The sequence below is a fragment of the Miscanthus floridulus genome, chromosome 2 (assembly GCF_019320115.1).
Source record: "Miscanthus floridulus cultivar M001 chromosome 2, ASM1932011v1, whole genome shotgun sequence".
NCBI classification, from domain to species: Eukaryota; Viridiplantae; Streptophyta; class Magnoliopsida; order Poales; family Poaceae; genus Miscanthus; species Miscanthus floridulus.
Window position 1 is genome coordinate 133539098 of NC_089581.1, and position 6551 is coordinate 133545648.

General features: G+C 37.6%; 1 non-coding gene across 1 annotated transcript; it reads left to right on the forward strand.

The window, feature by feature from the left end:
* The first annotated feature begins 5573 nt into the window (after positions 1–5573).
* Positions 5574–5682, forward strand: LOC136540977 (small nucleolar RNA R71). The gene has a single exon (XR_010780094.1). It is a non-coding gene; the product is annotated as a small nucleolar RNA R71 (small nucleolar RNA).
* Positions 5683–6551: the final 869 nt, after the last annotated feature.

The following is a 6551-nucleotide window of genomic DNA, read 5'->3' on the forward strand; positions in this document are numbered from 1 at the left end:
ATGGACATGTATTGATAACTTATACTATTGAAGAAGTAAACCGTAACCAATATTCTACTCATAACAAGGGTAAGTCATAGGATAATATATATATATAATAAGTATTGATCAATGATAATAACAAATCACTCAGAGTACTCCTTTCTATGGCATTAGCATGGTCAGGTAGAATATTAGAGGAATAATTCCTAAGTCATTCTTAATTACAAGCCAAAGCATACATTAATTAGTACAATTATACCTAGTAATCACTGCTAAGATCATCGTCATGTCTACATATAAGGGATATTACTAAGTAAGATTAATAACATAGCTTGCTCTTCCTTCGTAACTGAACCCTACGTGTGCCTATATTTGGGGAGTGGACTACAAAGGACTCGATGGGAGTGTCACATCCATGATCTACCACATGACCTAGAATATAGGGTGTATCCATAGTAAACAACATATAAGCACCACGCTTACACAATGTCGACTACCCACCCATGGATCCTTAGAGTGAGCGCTATACAAACTTATGCATAAACATAATGATAATCCAACTATACTAAGCATATAATCAACATAAACCATGAACATTATAACAAAGAACATGAATAAGATGAATATTGATATTGTCATAACAATTGTAACTAGCATATAAAAGTAATGGAGATACAAAAGAGAGAGAGGTACAAAGATTATACCAAACCATGCTCTTGACAAGATTAGGAATCCAAGCGAAGCCTGCTTGCCTCCCTCTAGACCTAGTCTAACTAGCTATGCCCTAGAATATGGTGGAGCTCTAAGGATGATTAGGGTTTCTGTCTTCTCAAATGACTTATGCTCTCTCTCAAGGGGCAGGGGCTAATATATATAGGCCAGAGTGTCCAACGTGAGCCCTTGGATCAAACTAACTTAAAGGACAGCGTAGATACAACCTAGGAGGCAGTGGAGAACCAACATTGCAATGAGGGCTGATAGGTGGGCCCTAGAGGCTAGGCGGCTTGGCGGTGTCTCGCCCTCCGCTTCGGTGTGGAGTCCTCCCGAGTTTTCTAGAACCTTCTGGTGTCTGTTTCGCTGCAGATAAGCGCAATTAAATCTAACATGTAGGTCCACCTTGATGGTTTTCTGGATAAACCCTGCTGAAAACACAGATTCACCCAAACTCATGGAATTTGTTAGTTTAAACCCCTAGACCTTCATTGGTGATTATATTTATGCCCTTATGCATATTATATTGATGGTATATAATGGTTGTTAACTACTGTCAACAAATTCCCCCAAGCTTAACCTTTGCTAGTCCCTTAGCAAAGCCAAACTTAGTAAATGGATCAGGAGTTGCTACGATGCTTTCACTTCTCAAAAGTACACATGTGTTCAAACAAGAATTCTCCTCCAGATTAGAATAAAGCGATATGACTTTCAAACTTACCCATATTACCTTCAACCATGGGGCTTCTCAGCCTTCACTTGGGTCTTCAGCAATTGAAAGACAGAACAATCAAGTCAAGCAATATGTCTCAAGTTCTTTGCTCAACCATTATTCCAGAGTTTTTATAGGTTTTCAAAATAAAACTCAGAGCTTCCATTGTATGACACTCTCAAGTCTCTCAATATATGTGCTATTTATGGATCCTCACCAAGGCAATAGTGATGTTATGTCTTTCTCTTCCTACAACTATGGCTTATGCGGAGCTCATAGGAGTGAAAAAATCATAAAAGAACATACTTACAATACATATATTATAAAGTCAAACCTTAGATCCAAAGAGAGTTGAGTCATACAAACAAATTAAGATGTGCATGTGTATGGATATATGGTGGCTGACCTAATTCTACTATGCTCCTTGAAAACATATCTCTCTTTTGAAACTTGGAAACAACTTTGCAAGAAAACATGGGATATCTTATTCATCTTTTCTCTTTTTTTGGGCGGGCATCTGAGTACCTATTGTTTTAATATCTCAGACACTTGTCTATTTTTTCATCTCTCTTCTGTCTCTTTTTTTATGAATAACTTTTGCATAGCCCTATGCCTCTTTTTTGTAACAAAACTTTTGAGAGATAGCAACAAGAACTTAGAGCATTTATTTGGTGTATATCCTATCAAGAATATTTTTGGTGTTTTCTCCTATTATAGGAGTAAAACATTTTTAGGTAGATCTAGATGGAATGACATGTTGTTGCGCCTACCCCCAGTGTAGGAGTAGTGCATATTTGGGTGATGTGTACGTGATCTTGATTTTAAGAGCATGACAAACCTCTCATAAGGGTCAACAAAGCTTGACTAAACTCAATTAAAAACAAGTAGCATATATGAGTGAAAGTTTTCCTAATCTAAATATCATGTATGGCTTTGGTAGGAATTCAAGTTTTGTCATACAGGAGAACAACATGTAGGATTTTCATTTTTTTCAAAAGATAAATCTCCAAAACTTTAGTATCTCTAAGAACAAGATAAACAGCAGCTCAGACCTTCTCATATCATATCCAACAATTACCTGGACGTAAAACAAGCATATGCTACCCATGAGTCTCAAGTTCAGAGTAAATTCTTATACCAAAGCAGTCGTATCCAAAACTTGGGAGAATTCAATGCTGAAAACTAGGTACTTGAAAGAAATTATGACATAGCAACTATTCATCATTTCCATTGCAAGAGATTATCCTTAGAGTTTATTTATTTATTTAGCTCTTGAAAATCAAACTAGACACACACTTTTTTTCTTTTCAAAATTTAAGATCACACCTTAATATATATATATATATATAACTAGCTAAGATAAATTTTTATTTTGTTTTTGTTTATTATGCATCTTTTTATTTCTTTAGCAAATATGAAGCAAACTTAAAAATAGTAAAACCAAAAGGAAAAGTAGTACTTAGCTAGATACATGGAGGATGCTCCTCCCCCAAGCTGGATGTTGTCATAGTCTTTCTTAGAGTGAGTCTACCAACAGAAGTCTTTCTTATCCATCCAGAAGTAGGGTTTCTTATGCAGCGGGTGTAGCAGCGGTTCAGAAAAATGTAATTTGGATGGATGGCTTTACTCTTGATCATCCTGCAAAATACTCCAATAGGAAAACCAAAACTCATGGTATGGATTAGGATAATGGGTTAGCGGTCAGCCATTCAAAAAATTGTTGTCCTTGGGAATTTAGACAAATTTCTTAATTGGCAAAGTTCTAGCGGGATGCCTATTTAATATTTTTGGATTTTCTTATCTATATAATGCAGAAAGAAAATATGCATGCATGATATATATATATATATTTTATGCCACCACAGTGAATATTCCCGTGGGTGTTTACACACCGAGAAAATTTTCCACATGGGGCTTAGGATTTTTATAATGTGATGATATACAGTAATGAAACTATATATATATATATTAAATGCAATGCTAATGCAGAAAAGTAAATATGCTAAAGTGAAAAATAATTCATGTAATACTAAAAAGTAAATATGGATAACTACCGATATTACCTCATGGCCAGAGTTCGGATTTTTAAGTCCTCCAGACAGAACTCTTTTCCTATCTTGTTCATTCCTTGGGTGCATCAGTCGGTCCCGAGGCTGGAGACCCTGATGGTTGCACCTCTTGTAACTCTGGTGGCAATGTTACCTTTTCTTTCCAGATCTGCTTGGTCTGTGGACTTGACTTTAGCGGAGCGGGTTCATCTTTTACAACTTCTTCAGGTTCCTTATCTTCCTCCTATTCATTCTTTGGGGATTGATTCTTTTGTTTTTGGGATGATCGACATCTCAGGACTTCTTCGGCTGCTCATAAGTGGTATAACTATTAAAATAACAACGTACCTTTTCTCTAGGAAATTAGAAGTGGACTTGTCTAGATCCGATGTAGATGATTGCGTTGGTTGTGTTGAGGAATGACCTTCTAAGAATGATGGGTGTATCATCTTCTTCTCCCATGTCTAGAATCATAAAGTCAGCAAGGGCAGAGTGATCATGTATCCTTACCATGACATCTTTTGCTATTCCCTCTGAAAATCGGATTGATTAGTTCGCCATCTGCAATTGCATATATGTAGAGAACAAAGGTTCATCACCAAATAAGTATTTATACATTACCTTGGATATTATATTGACATCCGATCCAATGTCGCAGAAGGTCTTGTGGAAGATTCTTTGTCCAATGGTACACTCGATCATCGGTACGCCTAGATCATCATTCTTAGTAAGGAATGGTGAAGCGAGGATGTGGTCGTACTCTTATCAGAGTGTGTTGATCATGTTGACCGATTCTTCTTATGGCTACCTGGCTTTGTTCTTTCTCCTTCTCCTATTCTTCTTCTTCTTGGTCATTGTTGTCTCTTCGGGCAGGTACGGCGTCTGCAGATGTCTAGGAGATTTCAAGATACGATTCTTGAAAGAAAACTTCTCCTTTCTATCCTTGATTGTGAAGCAGATCTTGGCACTGTCCGCATAGATGATGGCTTTTATGGTACTTAGGAAAGGTCGACCCAAAATATTGGGTGCCCTTACATCTCCACCTATTTTCAAAACCACAAAGTCTATGGGAACATATGATTGTCCCACTCGAATAATGGCATCTTCAAGAACTCTCTTGAGGTAACAGAGTAATTGATCTGCAAGCTGCAAATGCATATTTATGTATAACAAAGTATCTACATTAATTTGATCATAGATTACCTTAGGCATGATGTTGACACTTGCTCTGAAGTCACGGATAGCTTCTTGGAAAATGTGAGGTCCTATGACAATGGAGGTGACAGGTCTTCCTAGATCGCTCTTCTTTTCCGGCAAGGTATAGTCTATCCACCTTCCCATCCATGGTTGTATACATAATATGCTACATTATGAACATTGACAAGATTTACAGTTTCTAGATCTTCTGGTTGCTTTAGAATCTTACCTTTGTCGGACGATGGAACTGCAGCAGCCAGCTGAACTATTTGTGATTCTATCATTTTATTAAAGCTATGCTGGTTTTAATGGCAGAAGCAAAGCTATCCATTCGATTATTTATGTTCTCTAGAATTTTATCATTGGTAGCTACCTTTCTAGATAATCCCTCTATAAGTTTGGATTGGCCAGCAATTAATTCTCTCAAGGATGGTTGATTCAAATTATTAAAATTATTATCTTGATAGTTACCTTGGTAGTTCAGCCTTTGATGTTGATTCCATCCTTGATTCTTCTAAGGATGAAAGTAGTAGTTGTTATTGACAAAGTTCACATCCTCCTGGGTTTTAGGACAGTTGCTCCCTGAATGCCCAGTGTTTCCACACACTTCACATGTCATGCGAGAATCATGAATTTGCATGACTTCTTGCTTCTCATTTGCTCGATCTTCAAGCTTCTTCAACAGCAGGTTCATCTTGGCAGACAACATGTCTACCTCCTTGAGTTGATGCATACCTCCACCTCTCTTGCGGGTTTGAACACGTTCTTTATTCCAACCTTGATTGGAGGCCATCTTCTCCACAAGAGTTGTTGTGTCTGGTATGGCGAGTGACAGGAATGCACCTCCAGCAGCAGCATCCATAGTCTCACGGGTACTGTTGGTCAACCTGTGATAGAAAGTCTTCATGAGTAGCTAATTCTCCATCCCATGATTAGAACATTCCGCAATGTAATCTTGAAAGCATTCCCATGCCTCAGGGACACATTCATCATGTTGTTGCTGAAAGCTTGAAATTTTCTCACATAGAGCATTGGTCTTACCTGTGGGAAAGAACTTTGCTAGAAAGACAGTGGTGTAGTTATTCCATGTAGTATTTCTATCTTTGTTGGCGTAGAACCATTGCTTTGCCTTCCCCAAGAGTGAGAATGGGAAGAGGCAAAGTAATATGGCATCATGGGTTACTCCTTTGATGGTGAAAGTGCTACAAATCTCCAGGAAGTGTTGGAGTTGTGCACTCGCATCTTCATGTGCCTTTCCACAAAACTGGTTTGCTTGCACTATGTTGATGAGAACTGGCTTGAGCTTGAATCCATTGTCTCCAACATTGACTGTTGGTCCCGTACGGATGTTGGTCATAGTTAGAGCAGAGAATTCATAGAGAGTCCTGTTAGCCAATAATTGCTTCAAATTCTGGTGTTAAGCTTCACTTATATGGTTGTCTTCTGACTTTAAAGCTAGAAATTCTTGAGTTTAGCTCTATTCCTTCTGATTAATGCTTCTGGATCTTCAATGTAGTGAGTCGGAAGGTCAAAACTGGTCATACATTACCCTGCATAAGATACACAAGTAGACAAAATAAGGGTAAGCCTGTTTGAGCAGAAGTCAATGGTTATCTTTAATCATATCAATAAGTATAAGTTTATCAATACTTCCTTTGCCTAGCTATCTTCCCTGGCAACGGCGCCAAAAATGGTTGTTGACATTTCTTAGTGTCCTACTAAGAACAGAGTTTCAAATCTAGTCCCTAGCAATAGCGCCATAAATGTTTATTGATATTTATTAACATGCCACTTGTTTTTAAATAGCTGCCTATTATAAACCTATATCTCCTAATTTTACTAGGTTGTCATCCCTAGTAATGATATCAGAGATACTTGTTGGTACTACATACCATTACTAC